The following is a 21,214-nucleotide window of genomic DNA, read 5'->3' as shown; positions in this document are numbered from 1 at the left end:
AAGGGAGTGACCCTGTGGGGTGAGCACAAAGAGTAAGGAGTGCAAGTGAAGGGGGTCAGGAAGGCGCCTTGGAGAGAAGGCTGCAGAATGGGGCTGTACGCATCCACCCATCCCCAGGAGATATAGTAGCAGTGAGGACCAGCTGAGAAGGGACTGAAACACCCAAAATGGCCACCCCTCCTCCAAGGATTGTACAAGAAGGAAAAAAAATATGTCACCAGGTCAAAGGAACTGAAATCCTCCAGCAGGGAAAGGAGGCAAACAAAAGAACAGAAGCTGTGGGTTCTCTTAATTCAAGGGGACAGACCGGCTGGGTGCAAGGTCCTGGCGGGGCAGGGCAAGAAGCTGCTCTCCTGGCAGGGCCGCTTTAACAGCATGAGGGCCACAGAAATAGGGTTTTCATGGGATTGTGCTGTGGCCAGTTATGGAAAAGAGAAGAGCCCTCTTTTTTAAACACAAACTCAGTATTTCTTTTTGAGGGGGAGGTGATTCTGTTGTCTTTTGTTCATCTGTCAGTAGATGAGTGAGCTTTGTAAGAGTGAGTGTGCAGACATCCCAGTTTTCATGCTGTGAGTAGCTGTGTTTCCAGAGGCAGGAAAGAGAGAGAGAGGCTTCAGATGACACCCTGGGCTATGGCCAGCAAAGGGCCTCCCAAGAAAGACCTGAATTGTTTTGACTCCTGGGCTAAGGCAATGTCTAGACTTTGCTAAGCACACCTTTGACTATCTCCACCTTAACCCTGAGCTCATCCTTGCTGCATCAACAAATTTACATGAGCTCAAAATCATACCTTGTAGAAAGCAGGGAAAATATTAGAACATTGAACTGATGCACCAAATAAACATTACAGAAGAGATTACTATTACCTATAATACCCAGATTTAGAGACTATTGGCATTGATAGCTCTAATTCCACCTTGTCTCCACTCACTAGCATTTCAATCATACATTCTTCAACCTATTGGACCTTGAGACTCTCTGTCCTCCAGTTCTGCTGCTTAGGAACATTTCTACTATCAAGAGCTAGCCAATGTTTGCATAGGAGAGACACTTCGCCAACCACCAGAGAATTGAGTGGGGATGAGAGCTGAAGCAACAGACCCTGAGCTATGCAGCCCGCTTACGCCCAGAACCTTCAGGAATCCTTTCACTGGACTGAACGTCAAAGAAAAAATATCTCCCCATAAGGCACAAGAGACCCTGCAACATTATTGAAGACATACTTTTGAGAGATTTGCCTGTGCTGCTATAGTGCAAGCCCCGGCCTAAATAAATGCCTGTGTAAGTTGTCCTTTGAGCCAATCAGAACTGTAGACAAATCTTTCCCTTTTCTATTATTCTCTCATCTGCATTGGGTTCAGACAGGACCCATGAGCTCAAAGGGGAGATGGGTCTCCCCTTTGTGGGGAAGAGTTTGAAGTTTTGCTGTCAGTTGCTTGGGTGGGCCTTTGTGGGTTCTCCCATGGTTTGAGCCTCTTTCCAGTCATCCCTGCTTGGGATCCATAGGCAGTTCCCCCTTTCCAGGTGCTTCTTCTTAGCCTCAAGCGTTTTGGGGGCTTGGGGCATTGAGCCCTGTTTTCATTTCCAAGTTGCTCAATAGTGTTCTCCACACATAGCTGATTAGACTTCTTCGGTTGGCACTCGTCACTTGCTTTTCTACTCTGTTTTCTTCCCTTCACGTGCTTCCTCTTCAATGGAGTGGGCAGAGGACCTGAGAGCTGAGGACAAAGGAGCTGCTCTGACTCTTTGTCTCTTCACCAGATACCTTCATTTCCCAAACGATTGGAGGGTTTAGCCTTCCTTACTTCAGAAATCAGACCCTGGGTGGGTGAACTAGAAATTGAAGAACATCAGGATGGCGACAGCAGACGTTCACTGTTGAGAAGTACTCCAGAGTCATTTTTGCCATAATCCTTTCATACTCTTGAGTGGAACACAGGGTACCACGTTCTTCCTTGTATTGCCAGTCCCTCCCTGAAGCCTCTTAAGTCTCGTTTCAAGCCAATACTGAAGGAGCTGAGATTTCCTGAGTGGTGAAGGAAGAAACACAGAAAACCAAATTGTCCCTACCAATTATCAGCCCAGCCTCTGTGCGTGCCAGTCACCAGCACTCAACTTGCATAGTCTCCTGAAAACCTTCTTTGATAGAGAATGTAGGTAGCCATTGTGGTTTTCTCCTAAAGAATTAGAAACAATGTCTCTAAAATGCTACCTACCCACAAATTTACATAAATTTGGAAAAGGAATCATCGTATTGAAGATGAGGGAGAGAAACACCCCACCACCACCACACACACACACACAAACACACCAATTAACTATGAATCATTAATGAAAGCGTTCCCTGTGCCCCATCAGGGTTTTGTTTGTGACCTCCATCTGGCCATCACTGAACCACTTAAACTTGAAGTGTTGAAGTGTGAAGATTCTGTCAAGGGATCAAGGCACTCGGAAGTGGCTCACAGACACAGGCTGGGTGCTGGGTAATGTCACTCATTGCCCAGCTGACCCTTTCCACAATCCAGCCCCCATCTCAGGTACCAAATGAGCAAAATGACCTTGTGGCTCTTTTAGAGGAAGGGTTGAGGGTCATTTTCTAAAAGACCTAACGAGCTTTAGTGGGAAATCCACGTGACATTCTGGACATCACCAGCTTCTTAGGCTTTTCAAAAACCCAGGCAGCTGGTTGGACTGTCAGGTCTGCTTAGACATTTCTAGACTGTCTGAGACTGCCTAATTTGGAGGGGGAACCCTTCTTGCTGACTATAGGCAATGATGTAGTTAGGAGTTGTGGAGAGGAAGAAAGGAGAGAGTAGCAGAGTGGGACACAGGAGTATGGAAGGTAACCATGGATTGAACAGGATCCTTACACTGTTTAGTGCTTTACCCAATACTATCCCCATTTTACAGATTGAGGAGACTGAGGTTTAGACAGGTTAAGTAACTTGTTTAAAGTCTTTATCCAGTTCCTAACGCGATCCAGAATAAAAATTCAGGGCTTTCTTATTTTAGAGCTGGAGCTCCAGTACCACACACTAGTAAAGAACTTAACCAGCTTTCCAAGAAGACTAGTGTCTAAAAGGCTCAGAGCTTGCTATTTGATGGACTGATCTTCATGAGACTTTCTGGCACTAAGTGGGAAGGAGTACAGGATGTCCCCTGAAATCAGTCAGGACTTACTTCAACTTGCCCACTTTACTGAGGCTGAGAGACTGCACTTTCTCAGTAGATCTGGCCTGAGGGGACTCATTTACAGACATCCGTGTCCTGACTACAATGTGTTTTGTAGCTTAGGGGCGATATTTGCATCCTCTGTCCTCCTTGCTCCTCAGCTTTACCTACAGGCCTTGGCACCCAGGCCTTGGCACGAGATGGAGATACTGGGTCATGAGCACTTGAAGTTTTGAGGAAGGATATGGAAGCCAAAGACTAACAAGAGGCCTTGGCATCATTTGTGACTACCCTTCACTCTTGTTTTCCATTTCGTTGGGCACTTGTGTGAGGCTCATGATGTAAGGGCCAGCTTCTCACTTACTCTATCCCAGCATCCTTAGCTTCACCACAGAACTAACTGCCAGTGGCCACTTGCCTGCCCCAACAGAATTTAACGGAAGCTGCCAACAGCCCTCCTCTGACCTCATTGGATAGAACCCACCGTGTCAGCAGACACCAACTCCTCTTTCTCTTTCTTCTGAAGTAGCCTCCCCACTATCTTGGAGTAGGCAGTCTTCTTGTGTGGGGTACAAGCATCAGACAGAGAAGGAGTTATTCATTTATTCCTGTGAAGGACCTATTTGTCCCATACCAAGTATACAAATGATGCCATATAGGAGAGGCTGGTGAGAGTGGTCAAAGAGCAAAGAGATAAAAAAAATGCTTAGCCAGGGGTCACCTGTCCTCCAGCTTCAACCAGCTTTATTGACTTTCCTGCTGAGAGAAGTGGGAACCAGTTTAAGTCAGATGAATATATGTATTATTCTCCCTAGTGATCTAGTAGCCTCACTGGAGGCAGATGAAAGTATTCATTACTTTAAGCCAATAGGAGTCAGTTCCCGTTGGAAGGCAGTGAGTGGCACATATCTGGGGAAATGTGTTTAGAAAGAGTGAAATTAGCAGAAGAAAAGCTCTGGGATCAGGGTTTGGTTTTGTTAAGACAGAGCCATCTGGGAGGATGGAGACAATATTGTTAATGATTGGCTTTGAAAGGTAGACTTCAATATGACAGACAAAGAAGATGTCCTGAGAGTGTCTCCTGAGTCATTCATTTGCTGTGGGCTGTGGGCAAGGACACACGCACACACACACACACACACACACACACACACACACACACACACTGGTACATGGGTGTCCTTATCTTCTTCTTATGAAGCTTTCTTTCCAGGCTGGAGATTAGGAGGTAGATTAAAATATCAAGGAAGGTTATAGTTGCTTTTTCTCCATAACCTAAAGAAGTTGGACTTCCATGAAATCCTAGTGAGGGCTTCAAAGCAACGTAGAGGGAAAGCCCTGGTTTTAACTTTTCCTCTTGGCTCAGCTAAGCCTGTACTGTAGGAGAGCTGTGTTCTGAAGATTCTTTAATGGCTAAGGAGGAGACTAGCCAGGAGAAGAGATGTCAATTATAAAGAGGACCCCCCCCCCCAGTCTTGATGTTCTTTACACAAGAGCCTGGTGTGGCTGGTGCACATTCTTTCCTAAAGGAGAGAATTCTTCTTAGCAAGATGATGAGTTCTTCTTGATGAGACCCACCACCTACTGCTTCATTTGCAGGAGACATGGGATGGAGCAGAGGGAGGCCCCATCTGTTGCACTGTTGATCTTGGCTGTTGAGCCAAATGAAGGCGTGGGGTGGATCCCTTCATGCTTGGGGGGCACTGTGAACAGTGAGTGACTTTGGTTTAGGAGCACAAAACAAAACGGAGGTCACAGCAGAAGGGGTGGAGCACATTTCACCTCTTTAAGCCATAAAGGGGTCAGAGAGCACATTTCCCCTGACCAAGGAATGGCTTTTGTTTCCTTAACCACACAGATGCTGGCTACAAAGTGTACTGAAGCTGCACGACTTCTCCTCTCCAACCCATGGGACAGGGGTTTCACTTTTTGGTGTGTTTAAGAAAGACTAAGGGAGGTACCAAGCATGAGGAGGTGCCTTCCTTTCCTTTGATCTGCTCTCTCATCTGAGTTTTTTTTTTTTTTTCTGTAGGTTCCCACACCTATTTTCTCTTCTGTAGTAGTTGATTCTTCCCAGGCCTTGAATGATAGAGGGAGAATGTATTTTTTTCCACAGTACATACTAATTCCTTTATTTACTATTTATTCAGGGCTACTCTATGCTCTGAGCTCCCTGCTAGGTGTGGATGGTGAAAATAATCCAAGAGGCTTTCTTTGCATTTAAGGAGAAAAGAAAAAAAAAACCAAGCAAAAACCAAGAAAAAACAAAACAAAAACCAAGCAACCAACAACAGCAATAAAAACAAACCCAAACACTGTAACGGAATCCGGGTAGACAGTGATTTGTCAAGAGGGAGATAAAAGGTTTTGGGGATGGGACGGGGTCAGGAGGGATTGCAGAGCTTTATTCTAGGATTTCTGGTAGACAGACAGGCAAGCTTAACATGGAATCAGTGAGTGACAGACTACAGGACACAACTAGGTTCAGGAGGCAGAGTAAGGACATTTAGTTTTCTAGACGGGAGTGGCATCAGTGTCAGGTGTGACATCAGATCCTGAAATCTGAACTTTTGTTTCTGTGAGGGGACTATAAACGATAACGCCACTGGTGGACTTAGGGATGACTTGAGGCTGTCCAGCGGGGAAGAGCAGTCTACCTTGTCGTCTTGAATTATAAAGGCATCGGCTATTTCCTACCTACCTTCCCTCTGTGCAGCAAGGACAGCTGCAAACATGAAAGAGGAAGATCTGGATTCTTCTGTGGTTTATCTCTGGGGCGGAGACAGATATGGACACTTAAGAACTGTAAACGCCTCCACCTAAAATGTCTGGAGAGACTGGGAGAGGGGGCTTTCACCTGGTTGAAAAGGAAGCCCTAGCTACTCCAGTACAGACCTGTTCCTTCCCCCAAGAAGAGTGACAGAGAAACAGGAGACCGTAATGTGATCCAGGCACAGAGTCTAGGTGTATCTGCTGGAGGGGAAGGTTGGCTGCTGGCATACACCGCACTCTGCCAATGTGACTTGAAGCCTGGGCATTGCCACTAATTTGCTGTGTGACCTTGAACAAGTCACTTTTCTTCTTGGGGCCTGAGTCCTCTTATCTGTAAACAGAGGGCTAAGGCTGGATGGCCTTTAATGTTGCCTTATGCTGTCTGTGGGCTTAGAGTCCTGATGGAGACTGCTTGCTGGTCTGGCATGGCAGGTGTGATGGACTCCCAGTTTTTTCTTTCAGTGATGAGAAGGGAGACCATACAACAAGATACATATTTGTCCCTGCCCCTGACCAGATCTGCACATTATTGAAGGCCACGAAATCTCCCTAAGCCTGTTTGCTTTTGTAAAACAAACAAACAAACAAAAACAAACAAAAAACAAAAACAAAATAAACAAAAAAACAAGGAATGTCACTCTCACTCCTAGCCCCGAACCCCAGCCAAAGGAGAAAAAGTATCGTCGTGAGTCGTTCACCTTTGACATCCAGCTCTTGACTGCAGCTAATGCTTTGTCTTAAAACCCAGAAGTGATTCCAGTATAGTTTGCATAGTTGGAGTGTAGGGTCCACCCTTGGTAGCTTTTGTTACAGGGAGAGAGTTGACTTTCTGATTTGACCCTTAGCCACCCTTACCATCTGATTTCAACACAGGCCACTATGAGGAGCAAAAGAGTGATCTGCCCCTGTGCCAACAACTCAAATCAGAAACTTGAGGCAACAAAAGTGTTTTAAGAATCTGTCTGGGTCTGCTTTAGAGAGTCAGGTGGCTCCTCACTAGTAAAGTTGTCCTCAGTGCCATATTGACTTTGTAGCGTTGATATGAGAACATCAGGAAGTATTGGAGCAGAGGGTTCTATCCCAGGACCTAAGGGCAGCAGAGGGACATGGCTGGCTGGGATCAGCCACCGTGGCTCATGAAGTTGAAACTGATTTGTTGCCCCGCCTCCAGCAGAGGCTGTGTCCTATATGCTGCTGTCTGGCAGGATCAGAACCAAATTCAAACTATCTTTACTGCTTGAATTAATAGCTGCTGTGGGAACTGAAGTCACAGTAAGCAAAGGTAGTCCTCTCATGGTTCATGTGGCTCCTTCTGGCGGAGGTTCTTGGACGTTTTCATTTTTAATGACCGCCGAGGCCAGTGGAGGGACAGTGATTGGATCCACCCGATTGGTTCTAACAGTTGTCCTGGGCAGATAAGATACATTAATGTATTGGCAGAAGCCCTTGAGCCTGATGTCTACATTAACCATGACCCCAGTGCATGCACAGCCTGGCTGGGGAGAATACGTGGCATTTAGCCCAGCAACAGCAAGATTTTGGACTCTTGGGACAGGCAGATTCATGATGTAGAGCTAAGTGGTCCCTGCAAAGCAGGTGCAGGTCAGCTGGTGTGGCCAGAACAACATCCCTCTTTAGCCTATCTTCCCAAGGACCAGGTGTGACCAGTGTGGTTGCAGAGATTTCAAAGAAGCAACATTTGGATCTGGAGAGGATTGCCAGGAAAAGAAACAAACAAAAACCCCCACAATATTTTGTTATCAAATGGCGGAGGAGCCTCTCCTGCTTCTGAATACTTCTCAGCCATCTTTCTCCATCTTGTGATTTCTGGTGTTCCCCAGATCTCCCTCACTCTGGAAACAGAGCCTCTTGGCCATACTGATTCAGTAGCCACTTTGATGCTCAGACCCCATCCTGGAACTCAATTCTCCAGTTTGTCTAACAAGCCTGGAGGGTAGAGAGCAGGGGCTCAGGGCCCCTCCCAGTTTAGGTGGATAGGACCCTTCGAGGTGAAGTCTGGGTAGAGGGAGGGTGGAGGTGGGAGTGAGGGTGGAGGTGAAGGTGGGAGTGTGGAGGGGGTTGTGAGCAGGGATGCTAAGCAAGTGGGAGACTGACACTCTCCCAAGGCCTGCTCTCCCAAGGCCTGAAGATTTGTCCCAGCAATAAAAATTATGGAGGTTTTTTTTTTTTTGGAAAAACTGTTGGGAAAACTTAAAGCTTCCACAGTGAGTGTGGGGGACAATAGCACCATACTGTGCAGTTCCTATAAGCTCTCTCTCTTTCCCTCTCTCTCTCACACTCTCATCTTCTGTAAGCAAGAACAAAGGGTGATTGGAAGGGTCTGTGGAGTCCTTTCCGGATGTGGAAGGTGGTGTATAGATAACCCTAAGAAATGGGTTCTATTTCAGAGAGTTGACCATTCTGAGTCTTAAGATAGTGTTTGCAGCCAGCTTTGGAAATGCCCAGCCTTGACCAAAGAACCAACAGCTATGTGGATGGACAAATGAATGGCGGCATGAGTTTGTCAAAAGCTCTGCCTGGGGACGCAGGTGTGGGCAAAGAGGCTGACGAGCGCTTGCCTTTGTAGAAGTCAGGCCTGGATTTGAATCCCAGGGCAGCCACTAACAAGCTGTGTGACACAGGACACCGGCTATTTAACTTCTCTGAGCCTCCCTTTCCTCAACTTTGTCCATGCCAAAGATCTTTGGAAAGTCCAAGTGGCGTTCTCTCCGACCCCTAGCACGGGGCTGTTTATACAGCACTGTAATGATAGGCTAGCAGAAGAGGATAGAGATAAGGAGCAGCTTCCTCAGCCCATGGAGCCTGCTTTGCTCAGTTCATGGGCAGTTTGAGGAAGGAGGGGGGAGCTGAGGGGAGGCCTGTCACCTAGACACACATCTGATCTTCACTACTCAGGGACTTGTAGAGGCCCAAACAGAAGCAACAAGTATATAACCAGGTGCATGACTGAGGTGCCTGGCAGCAGAGGGAGAAAATGTGTTGAGGGAGCCAGATCTTGGGGGGAAGAACAGTGCGGGGATGGAGTAGAGAATGCACCCATGACAGACCAACATCTATGACAATGCCAGCCGTGGGCAAGGAAGGAGAGGTTGGTCTCTGGGTTAGAGGCACGGAACCAGTGAGGCCTAGATGATCTAGACTTCTCTGTGTCTGCGGTAGCCCCCTGTCCTCATCCCTGTGCTATCAGACATGAGGTCCCGGCCCTCAGATAACCTCTGCTTCCTGTTGGGGTGACTGAGAGCTGCCAAAGATCACACAGTGTGAGTGACTGTGGCCAGTGCAGACCCTGTGACCATGGCTTATCCTGGAGTTGCCCAAAGCCTTCATCCTCCATCCAGGCAACTCTGCATCTGTCCCCTGCGTTAGCTAGTGGACCCTCTCATTGGGTTTCTCAGCCCACTTTCAGCCAGCTTGCTCCTGTGATTCAAACAGATTTCACCCCCTTATCCCAAGGCCAAAGTCACTTTAGTTGTATGAGGAAGAGCTTTCTAATTGCTGGGCCCCTTCCTGTCCATGCCTCCCGGTAGCATCTCCTTCCAAAATTTGCTAGAAAGTTCTCTTTCTTTTGACTAAAGCTAGCCCTTTCTTAGGGAGCTTACATCATTTACCTCCCCTCACCCCCTTTAATGTCCCCCTCATTACCTGTTCTTCTCCAGGCTCCGACTCACCATTCTAAACTCTGTGACACTGGCCTGTCACCACTTCCTTTTATAAAAGTCAAGTACTTACAAGTACTGTTTGCAGTCGGTGTCTCTGGGGGATTCCCCGCCCCTTCTCAACCGTTATGACTCATGTACTCTCTGTCGACCCTTTGGATTGCACCACGACTGACTTTTGCATCACAGGTCCGGTGGACTCTAGTTTTCAGGTCTCAAAAGCCAGAAAGGCTCATGGAGGACTGGTTGCAAAATGCACGTGACAGCGCCACCTCCGCCCTTGCCTGTGATTTTCTAGCTGGCGGTTTCCCGTCTCCCTGTCGTCCTCTCTTCCCTGCCTCACTGGAAGACTAGAAGCTTGCAGACATCTTGTGGAAGCTTCTGGCAGCTTCAGTCTGCAGTGCTTGTGACATGAATCACAGTTGTTTTCCCTGCCTGGAGTAACTCCACACCTCTGTCTTTTTTTCCTTTATTACCTGTGGTCTTGGTAAATACTGTCTCCAGCCGCTCGAGGTCCACATTTTATGGGGACCCTGACCAGTGCTCAGCCCAGCTGGCCAAGTTCACAGCTCCTTCTCGTTTTGGTGACTCCTCTTATGTGGTCACTTGTCTCACTGGTTTCCCCTTCGGACTGCTCACAAGGGCTCTTCTTGTATGCCCGTCTGCATTTCCTAGCTCACAGCCTCTTTACAACAGCCACCCCCTACCTCTTTGGGCCCTCAGTTTACCCACAGCACAGTGGGCAGTGTCATTAAGAATGCAGATCTTATAGCGCTTCCCTTCTCTTTAAAACCCACTGGGGCTCCCAGGCATCAGGATGAAGTGTAAACTCCTCCATGGGGATGTCCAAGGGCCTTCCCCACCACACAGTGCTCCTGAGAATGGGCTTCAAAGAGACCCCATTTCTTAGCCTAGCCACATTTGTGCTGGGTGTCTTCGAAGGAGCTGCTGAATCTCTGGGTAAGGTTAGGGTGCCTGCCTTCCCGAGCACCCAGAGAAGAGAATGAAGTCACGTAGGTGTTTATCTTTCTGTATACTCTGCTTGCATCTGCCTCACTTGTAAGTGCACAGTGAGTGGGGCCCACTCTTCCTGGTAGCTTTGCACCCAATGTCTGCCCCTCTGCTGCTTCTACCCTGAGGGGGTTGGTCCTTCCTAGGAGTGGACATTTCCCTGTCTCCATCCATATGCAGGCCCCATGCCCATACCCCATCCACCTCAAGCCCATGCTTAGTCCAGCAGCTTCCTCTTCTTAACTGTCCTCACTGCTTAAGGTAGTTTTCAGGAGTTACACGACGGAAGTCTCTCTGAGATGCTATTCCTAGATGGCCTCCCAAGACCTTCACTTCCCTATCTGGCAATTACCTTTCAGTCAAGTGTTATCGCATGGGCAAAGGCTCTCTAGGACAGGGATCATGTCTTATTTATCTCTATATCCCTAGGACACCTGGCATTGTCCTTGGACATGCTAGGCTATCAGACACATGAAAATGAAGCAGTTCCAACTTGGCAATGTTTCTAGGAGGCGTTCAAACTTCTGCTCAATTGTTTCTTACTCACCTTTCTACTCCCCTTGGCGGCAAAGAACCGTCAGCTCAACTTTAGGTGAAGGAACTGCCATATCAGCTCAATTTTAGAAGGGCAAGTCCCCCAGGGCCAGGCCCACTGCAGCAGCGTGGTGACCTGGAGAACTGGCAATGGGAGACTCAGATCACCCATTACTGACTGCTTGGTTAGTCCCAGGAAGGAGGGAACTCCTGATTGGTGATACCGAGTTCTATATAACCTTTGTCCTGATTGAATCCAGTGGCTCCAGAGGGATCCTGGGGTGGCCAAGAGAGGGTTGGAGGAAGGTGGTGCTCATGGGTGCAGGGAGGAAGAAGCATAGACACTTGAGGGTTGAGGAGAGACTGAGTAGTGTTGGAGAGCGGAGTGGGGCTTCACCTGCTGGCTGCCTGGGGTTCTCTGGAGGCCTGGCAGATCCTTGATTTGCCTCTGTGTTCTCCCATGGACAATTTGTCACAGAGGTTATTAAGCCTCCATCCTGGACTTTGACTTTGTTTTAAAAGGTTTGAGAGTCTCTGCCACGCTAGCCACTGCTAAGCCTTCCCCCTTGGGAATCTCTTCAGCTTTGCCATCTGGCTAAGCCTCCTTGCCGGACCCCACCCTATGGGGGCAATTATATCATTTCCATGTTGCTAGACATGACTGGTTTTTGCTGCTTGGGTCTCTAGCAGAAGTTAGGGACAGATAGATGGCAAGCAAGTCTTGATCTATATTGTCTGCCTTTAGGTCTACTGCCTTGCAAGGCCCCAGTGGTGAGATAGCCTCTGGCCACAGTGGGAAAGCCAAGCTACCCCCTGCCCTGGAATGAGCAGCTAGGGCAGCTGATTCTTAGGACGGGTACGTCGGGTTTCATCCCAGTATCCTCTTATTCTCTTCCAACCAAATCGTACTGTTGCAGAAAAGGGATGTGGGGGAAGAGGGGCTGAAGAGTCAGAAATTTTGTGCCTCGAGTTCTCTTTTTAGACACCTTTCTCCATGAAAGAGCCTTATTACCTGTCATAAATAAAGAAGAGAGACGAGTCTAGATGCTTTAAAATAATCATGATCTGGAGGGAAGCCCCTCCTTTGGGTAGCTGTTCCTAAGAGCAGCTTTACTCCAAACTCACTTTCTCTGCCTTCCCAACACTCTGAATGTCCAGGACAAAGACCTAAACATTCTCCAGTCCCTCTGAGGCCGAGTGTTAAGAGTATTTGAAGGGATCTCAGCTCTAAGGGATCGTCACACTTTAGAGACACCAGCTCTTCTTGCTGGGGCAGTCGTGTGTCTGGGCATGGGGGAGTCCTTTTCTCTGGAGGTCCTTAATAAAGAACACAAGTTTTCTTCTCTGGGCCATGGTGTCTGAACCAGCCAGTCCTAAGTAGACCATTTTAGACCATTTCCTTCAAGAAGTCAGGCCCATAAACAGTGAACCAGGGAAGTGCCTGCTAGCAGGTCCATGCCACGGCTTTTAAACTCTCTTGGCCTCTGGACCTTGTTCCTATCTTGTTGGCACACACATTCCCTATCTTTCTCTCATAATCTCTTAAAGTTAAGAGTTTGTCTTAGTGTTCTTTAGAGAAGTCACAAGACAAGGCAGAACAGACAAGTCCTTGCAAAACAACTTTTTGTTAAGCGTACTCCCGTACCCCATGAAGACAGAACATTAAATTTGACAGCAACTCCTGGGGTAGCTTGTCTTTTCTACCTGTAAAGCATCTGCAGCTACGGCTGGGGTTCTGGACGTAAGCATCTGAGCATGTAGCCACACTGTGAGCATCTGAGCATGTAGCCACACTGTGAGCATCTGAGCATGTAGCCACACTGTGAGCATCTGAGCATGTAGCCACACTGTGAGCATCTGAGCATGTAGCCACACTGTGAGCATCTGAGCATGTAGCCACACTGTGAGCTGATGGGAACTGGGCTGAGAGTCTGTCTATCTGATGGGAGATGGAAGGAAAAGGCTCTGCCTCTGTAGGAGCTGGTCCTCAAGAACCCCCACCTGGGGAACCTGGGGTGGCAATTTAAAGGGAATCATCAGCCTCTGTGGTTTGAGAGGGGGGGTGGTGGTGGCTATGGGGTCCTCAAATCAATACTCTTAAAGCTGCTTTATTGACAAGGCTTCCTAGTCCAAAAGTGTTTTAGAGTAAGGAGAGGCAGAGGGCCTAAGTTACTGATATGTGTTCATTCATTCACTCATTCATTCAACTGGTAAATTAAAAGCACCTACTATGTGCGTCATGCTGCTTTGAGTATTGAGATGGATAAAACGAAGGTGTGGCTCTGCTCTCTGGAGATTATAACTGAGGCTGTGACCAGGAGCTTGTGCAACACAGGGAGGGATTGGCTGGCTAGGCTTTCATCTCCTCTTGCATCTTGATTTTTTTCTGCAGTGGATATTATTGTCTTCTAGTTGTCGAATTGTCATATAAGAAAGTTCAGAAACATTTTATGCAAAGACGTAGGATGGGAGCTTCAAAAAAGGTCGCCCCACTCTGACTTAGAAAACAGAGTTCTCAGGACAGTCTTACCTGCTTTAGATGATGTGGTCCTAATTCAACCCTTCTTTGAATGTTCCTGAACTTTTTCAGTTGTTGGTTCCGTGAGTCTGAGAAGCACAGCCACTGTATTCTCATTGTATACGGCTCTCACCGTGGCTACCTCCCAACGGACTATCCCCATTAAGAAATGGCGATGGAGGCGCAACTATGAGAAACCTGTTTTTGGTTAAAGAGCAAACTTAAAGTTTGTATCCAAGGCCAGGTGAAGGAGCTTTGGTTTGATCATGATGAATGCTTCATGGATAAGCATAGCCAATCTCCCCTCCCTGTGTGTGCTGTCTAGTTCATCCCCACTGTCCATGTTTTCCATAATCAGAGCTGAAGGACACAACTTTAGACTAAGGTTCCCCAACTCTTGTCGTGTCAAAGTGACTGTGGTAGCATCTATATTGATGGGCCAAGTAGGGCAAGGAGAGAACCCTCATGTGCTGAGAAGCCAGCCCCAGGGAAGGATTTACAGAAACGAAACTAACTGGATCTAACTAAGACAGGGCCCAGATGAGTTGAGAGAGGAGTGACTCACATTTTCAAGACAAGGGTAGACTATACTCTCCAATGGAATCAGATGGCATCACTGCAAGATGTTCATCGATACCTTCGTGGAGCTACAAAGTGATACTATGCCACCATGTTGCCGGTCCATAGCTAGGGTTCATCTTCTAGATTCTGGGAATTGGGGAAAATGATGTTACAATTTCCCTACAAATTGAGTAGCGTGCCCCTCATATTCTCCTCGGCAAAAAAGTAGTTATATGTCCACTTTTTGTTGAGCAATTTCCTTCAGTGCGTGTATGTGCGTATCTGTCTTTTGGGACATCTTGGTCCTTGGCTTGCCCCCTCCCCCGCTTCTGTGAGATGCCACAGCACATCAGCTGGTTCTGACCGCTGCCTGGTCAGGGAAGGTGAATGACAGAAAAAAAGAAAGCCTACCTTTGACATTTGCTCAGATGCTACAAAGTGAGACATGACCTTTGACGTGTACCTCAAAACTGAAGGCTAGAGACTGGTTTCATCTACTTCTTGTGCTGCCAAAGACCCATCTCACCTCTGGAACCAAAACTTCCCTAATACGTTAGGAAAGTTAAAAGTTGGCTTTGCAGTTGGGAGCCAACACACAGGTCACCTGTTTAGTGCCCTTAGGGTCTTTGCCAGGTTTATCCATGGGGAATCCAGAAATCCTTGGAGCAATTTCTAGAGATTCATGCAAACAAACAAAAAAAAAAACCTTCTGCCTACCTGGGCTCTTAGGATCCTACTAAGTTCTGCACTTAATTTGAGTGGCAAGAGAGGCAAAAAACAGTTCTGTAAATTAATGAAGCAACAATTCTTTTTCAAAGGTGAACAACTTTTAAATGGTGAGGAAGCGTTAAATCCATTTATCCATCCAACAACTATTTATTGAGAACATATCTAGTATTTTCACCCTAGAGGAGGGATTAAACAAAAGTGACAGCCTCACCTTTCCAGTCAAATTCCCCCAAGGAAGAGCAGTGTAGGTTTTAAAACTATGAACAGGGGAGAGAAAGCAGGAACTGTCTTTGATGCAGTAAAACTGGGAGAAATATCGGAAACATGGAAAGTCCATGGAGTCAGTTTCTGAAGGAAGTATTGCTTCAGACCATTTACACACGTGAAGAATGTGTGTTGGGCTTGTAAGTGACAGAGGTAGGATGGAAGAGCCCAGAGCACAGGATGGAGTGAGTGGCTGTGGCTGTCAAGACAGATAGTGATTGTCCCATAACTGCCCTGGACATGGATATCTCAGACCTTGGGTCACAGGATCCAAGTGGAGCTCTTCAGTCTACGTAAGCCAAAACCAGACACCCCTGCTGCCTCCTCACTCTACCAGTGACAGGCACCTTGCTTATATTGGAAGGAAGGAAGCAAAACTTGCTCACAGTACATACAGCACCTTTCTCCTGGTTGCGAGGCTCACAGAACCTTTTATGCACACAAATGTTATGTGTGAGGATGTACTGATTAATCAGAGTTTGCAGCAGAGGAAAAGGTAATAGTGTAAGCAGAATGGAGCTTTGAGATAAACGTGGCTGGCAGATGCACAGAGAGGCCTTGGGAACCAAACAGCTCAACATTGAGAACCAACAGATCCGTCCAGATAGCAGAGCAAATAGATGTGGAGAATCTGTGGAAACATAGTCTCTTTGACTATGTCACCTGAGAAGATGAGGACATATAGGACTGGAGAGTTCAGAGTTGAGATGGGAAGTATATCTGGCCAGTTCATCATTTCTCTGTAAGGAGTTTTAGAGAGTAGGGTAGAGCAGAGAAGTAAAAGCAGAAGCAGCAGAAATGAAATCCAAGCATAAATAGCATGACCAAGAAGCCAAGTAGTGTGCTTAAGGATATAACCATGTCTGAACACATCACGGTGCCAAGACAATGTGAGAGAGACGGGGCCGTTGGGGGTTGAGGCAGGAAGGGCTTGCAAGAAGAAACAAGCTGAAGAGTGACAACAGACCTTCGACAGTGTCCATGAAAAAGGGCGATGGAACCACAAAATCAGTGGGACTGGGGAAGACATCAAAATGATCGCCAAATGTGTGACTGAAAAGTTACGTCCACTAACAGGGGCTCAGAGCCTACCATTCCTTGGCTTGCACACACAAAATCACTAAAGGTCATTATTTAAGAGCAAAACCATGGAAATCAAAAGGAGTCAAGAGGTCACTCTGCTAGTTGTACACACTTGTGCTTTACAGACAGCAAAAGCAAGGCAGCCTTCTGTACTCCGCAGTGGGATGATGGCTGAGGAGGTGCGGACTGAGTTCTGTTCAAGATCAGTGACTAGACTGTAGCAGTGTTTGTAAAAGGTCTTAGTCTCCGCCAGTCTTGCAGCCGCACTGTATGAATGAAAACTGTAGAAAAGATTTGTCTCTGGCTTAGCACTTAGGATTTTTTTGCACCTGGTGTGGAAAGGACTGGAGAGACAGCTCAGTGTTTAGGAACGCATACTGTTCTTGCAGGGGACCTGCGATCAGTTCCCAGTCCCCACATCAGGTGGCTCATACAACTGCAAGTCCAGGTCCAGAGGATTCCTGCACACACAAGTGCATATAATTAAAATAATAACAATAAAAGATACTTTGGGAAAAAAGTTACAACTGCCTGTCTAGAATTGTACCATTTGTTAGATGTTTACTGTCCATTAAATTTACTTGGAGCACCTAGAAGTAAGATTGGAAAACAATGTTTCTCCCAAGATGGAAGTTGTGGTTTGCAGTAAATACACCTCAATAGCTTTTCTTATTGAATGAAGCATAGAGGCAGACTTGAGTGCCCAGGACCATAGGTACGTACAGCACTGGATGGAGAGAGGCATCAAGAGAGGCTTTTTAATACACCCAGTGGCTGAGCATCCTGGAGAAGGCCAGCCCTGCTGGATGGAGGCAGAGGCCAGTCAAAAAGTGGTTTGGGGAGATGTGAGGCCTGTTTGGGGGAGATGTTGCCTCTGGAAGCTGGTCCAGGGCTGACCCACAGCATTGCCCCTTGGGCACCCACTGGCTGGGGCTGTGAATGGAAAGGAGGCTGGTCTGGCTGCATGTTGAGCTGCCAGGAAGGGTGCAGTATTCCTCCTGGATCCCTGAGGAAGCCTCTCCACAGAGCAGGCTCCATAACAACTTTTAACTGTTTAATTAAAATAATTCTTCACCTTCAAATTTCTGCCCTCTGCTTCCCGTTTGTTGTGTTTGGGAGAGCCAAGCGGAGCTGTGTTTCCAGCCTGAATCTGTGGGTCCCTGACGGTTTCTGCAGTTCGTCACTGGCCCCAGCCATTCACTTTGTCCTCACCTGTCCAGATGTGAGGGCAAGCAGACACTGTCCATAACTAGTTGTGCTCCAAGTTGTACCGTGCCCTTGGTCAATATTTTTTATGTACACTGTAGAAGGAGGCTTCAGAGCCATGATTTCTTGTTCTAGCTCCAGGCAGAATCAACTTGAAAGCAGTTCCCTTGGCCACGTCATCACCTCCTTTGCTTTTTGGCTTTTGAAACTCTCCTAAGGAAGCAGTTGCTACAGTATCTACCGGGAAAGCTCGCCCTCTTTTCTTGCTGTTAATGGAGAAATTGAATGTCTCCCGTGAAGATCCACTATAACTTAGGATAGGACCTGCATTAGAATTATCCCATCTATCCAAGAGGACTGACTGAAGGCATGAGCATGGTCTCCTGCCAGCTTTGCCCTCCTGGTTATTGCAGTTGCTCCCCGTCCCGGCTTTGTAGGCATGCTTCAATGTGCCTGAGCCCCACTGAAAAGCCTCTGAATACAATGTGGTAGTGGGCGCTGTAAAGTGGAGTAGGAAGATGAAAGGGGCTGCCTTGTAGGATGGATACCCAGAAGCGCCAGTCTCCAGATGCATGTCTCTAATATCCCTTCCAGTGTACATGGACAATGGTCCAATTCCACAGGGTCCATCTCTTCAAGTCTGACTTGACAGCAAGACTGATTATTTTTCTGGTATCTAATTTTTTTTTAAAGACAAACTTTGAAGACAGGTATGGCTGAATACTTCTGAGACCCCAATACCTGAGCTCCAGGTAGTCAAGCTTCCTAAATACTGCCTCCTCCCTCTTCCCTTTGCCTGCCTTAAGAGCTTGAAACAGTGTCTGTAATTTGAACATCAGTCACAGGGCTCATGGTACTACTACTGAAGACTTGAATACGATCCACAAATCTGGCTTGACCAAACACCTCTAAATGTTGAAGACGTGAAACTTGGTAGTATAGAGGACCTTAAGGGCAGACCCAGACTGCTGCCAGTCCCAATTTCCCAGGGGGTCTTTCTGTCTTAACTGACCCAGTACCTTGGGGACTTCAGCTATGTGTGGTATACAACTGGGACTGTAATTTGACATTTTTCTCTGCTCCTATACAGTAGCCTCCTATAGCTTCCTGCTTTGTCTGAAGCTCATTCACCAGGGTACAACTTAGCAGTTGGCAAAAGGACTTAGAATTATGTAACTACAATTATATACAAGTATAAGATGCTTTTATGGGTTTGGGATCACTTGGGAGCACTCCAAGGTATGGTTGCACCACCCTGTATCTGATGCTTTACGCCACCCCACCATTAGAGATTCATTCTTTTGTGGAAGCTGGACAGTCCTCCAAAATGTCTTCATTACATGTCGACCCATCAGCAGCAGATAGATGGGAGCAGCTCGCAGATAAAAAGGATTGTTTCCCCGGGAGTCACTAGGCCTTGGTGGTGGTGAGACAGAGAAGAAGCCATGACAAGAGGATTTTGGAAATTGTAATAGGAATGATTACAGAGCTTAAGAGAGAACGGTCCCCACTCTAGGATTTCCCACAAATGGGGACACCTACCACCCTAGAAATATAACATAGAATGTAACTCAGCTACATTGGAGAGAGGGGGGGATAACTTACATGCAACCTGAGCAAACCAGAAACCCAGAGGGAAAGGAGTGGCCACATGCACAGGCCACCAGAAGATTCCCAGGGCTCTAGCTCCTACATTCTGAGCCTGAGATTTGATGAGAACCAGGCCTCCCCTCAACCCAAAGTGTCATCCTCTGTGAATTGCCCTGTATGAGCATGACATCAGTTACTTTGCTCAATGGCAAAGTGCTTGACAAAGCAAGCATCAGGAAGGGTTTTGAGGGTACAATCCATCATGGTGCTGAAGGAGTGGCCGAGGGAGTGTGAGGTAGTGGGTCCCACTGCCTCCATACCCAGGACGTGGAGTGAGGTGAATGCAAGCTAGCATTTAGTTGGCTTCCTCCTTTGCCCCAGGATCCCAGCCCATAGGATGCTGATGCCCACATTCCGGGTAGGTTTTCTGTTAAACCTCTCTGGAAACATCCTCAGATACACGTGGAGGTATGTCTCGTGGGTGATTCTAAGTCCAGTCGCATTGACAAGGTAGATGAACCATTAAAGGCACTTTTGGGTGTGGCTGAAAAAGAGCAGTGTTTGTGTTGAGTCTACTGTGTAAATAGAAGACAGGAGAGATGTCCATGAGAAAGGTCACATGTTTTCTTTGTGTGTCTTCTGGACTGTGGCATTTGCACTTGTTCTGAGGAATGGGTTAGGGGCAGAGATGGGATGAAATCGGTAGTTTCTGCAGGAGACTTTCTGAGCCTCAGCACACAGGTGGATGCTGGAGCCTCACTGGGCCATTCAGCAGCTAAGGGACTCCACATTCTTATGAAGGTCATTGTCAATGCAGGTGGCAGCCGGGAAATCTAAATTTACAGAAGGTGACCCAGGGGAGTTCAAGGTCATTGTGAATATGCATGGCGTGAGTCTCCTAAAAGCCCCCAGGAAGACCTTTACAGGCACCACATCAGAAGAGGGATTGAGGGGGTCCCTGGAGCATTGCTACTTAGTGTGATACAAGCTCTAGTATCCTACTGATGTCATAGATCTGTACCTGAGATGTTGGAAGAAAAAGACCCAGGGGCCCATTTGTTCACCTGCATGACTCCTCACAGAGAAAAATGCAGGCTGTGAGTCTACAGGTCTGGCCAGGTTGGGGAAGAGGCGTGCCGAGAGTGGTTTCAAAGACTCCACTGCACAACCAGGAGAAGGAAGAGAAACGGTTCCTCTTTGTTCTTGCTGTTGAGAGACTAAAAGAGGCAGAAGGGAGAAGGCAAGATCTGGAGAGTCTTTGGGTTGGAAACTTTGAATCGAATGTTTCAAGGTATTATTCTTGGACCAGGAAGAAAAGTTAACAGATACTGAGTGTAGCCTATGGTGTCTGCAAGGGTTGATGATAGATTAGTGAAGAGGAGAGAGGGGAGAAGGAGTGGGAAGAGAAGAATGAAGAGGGAGATAAGAGAAGAAATAAGAAATAAGCCAAGTAGCAGGACCATCTTTGCAAGCTGAGAATGGGCACGCAGGCACACAATTTGTCCCGACACCACCATCCTCATTCTTCCACCCTCTTGTCCACGTGCTGGATCTTTTTCTTCCTTCTTGTGACAAATTCCACATTTTTCAGTATACATTAGCTAAATTCTGGTGTCTTTGGATGGGCATTGTATAAGCTGAATTTTCCCAACAGATATATATATATATATATATATATATATATATATATATATCTCAAGCAATGCCTTCCATACCTGCAAAGATATTATGCAATCTGAGTAACACCCCTGAGAGCAGGAACTTACTAAGCAGATGTGACAGACAGTGCTGAGGGCAGGAATGTAGGTTGATAGGTGTCAGTTAGGTGCAGTTACTCTGTCTATAGCCATTCCTAAGTTGACAGGTGCTCTGGCCTTGGGGATAGGGTAGACTTTTTTTTTCACTTGTCCTTGTGTGCCATAGTCCAACAGCAGATGCAGCTTTGTGGATCTGTCACATCCAACTGTATGCTGTGTGTCCCCACTCTCATTTACTAGGGATCACGACGAGCTTGGTTCTGGGTTATGTACTTCATAGCAGCCGCAAACAGCAGGCTTTCTCAGCCCTCTACTCCCTATCGTAGACAACATGACAGTGC

The 21,214-nt window shown here is 47.1% G+C and overlaps 1 long non-coding RNA gene and 1 other non-coding gene across 2 annotated transcripts in view; one reads left to right on the top strand and one right to left on the bottom strand.

The window, feature by feature from the left end:
- Gm40402 overlaps nt 1-20,804 on the bottom strand; it is a 35,113-nt gene extending 14,309 nt beyond the window's left edge. Inside the window, exon 1 of the long non-coding RNA XR_001785370.2 lies at nt 3,536-20,804. This is a non-coding gene — a long non-coding RNA (predicted gene, 40402). The remainder of the gene's footprint in view (nt 1-3,535) is intronic.
- On the top strand, nt 11,857-11,916 carry Mir7233 (microRNA 7233). Its single transcript, NR_106092.1, has one exon. It is a non-coding gene; the product is annotated as a microRNA 7233 (primary transcript).
- Nucleotides 20,805-21,214: the final 410 nt, after the last annotated feature.

The sequence above is a fragment of the Mus musculus genome, chromosome 6 (assembly GCF_000001635.26).
Source record: "Mus musculus strain C57BL/6J chromosome 6, GRCm38.p6 C57BL/6J".
Classification (NCBI taxonomy): Eukaryota; Metazoa; Chordata; class Mammalia; order Rodentia; family Muridae; genus Mus; species Mus musculus.
This window is presented reverse-complemented; position numbering and strand designations above follow the sequence as displayed.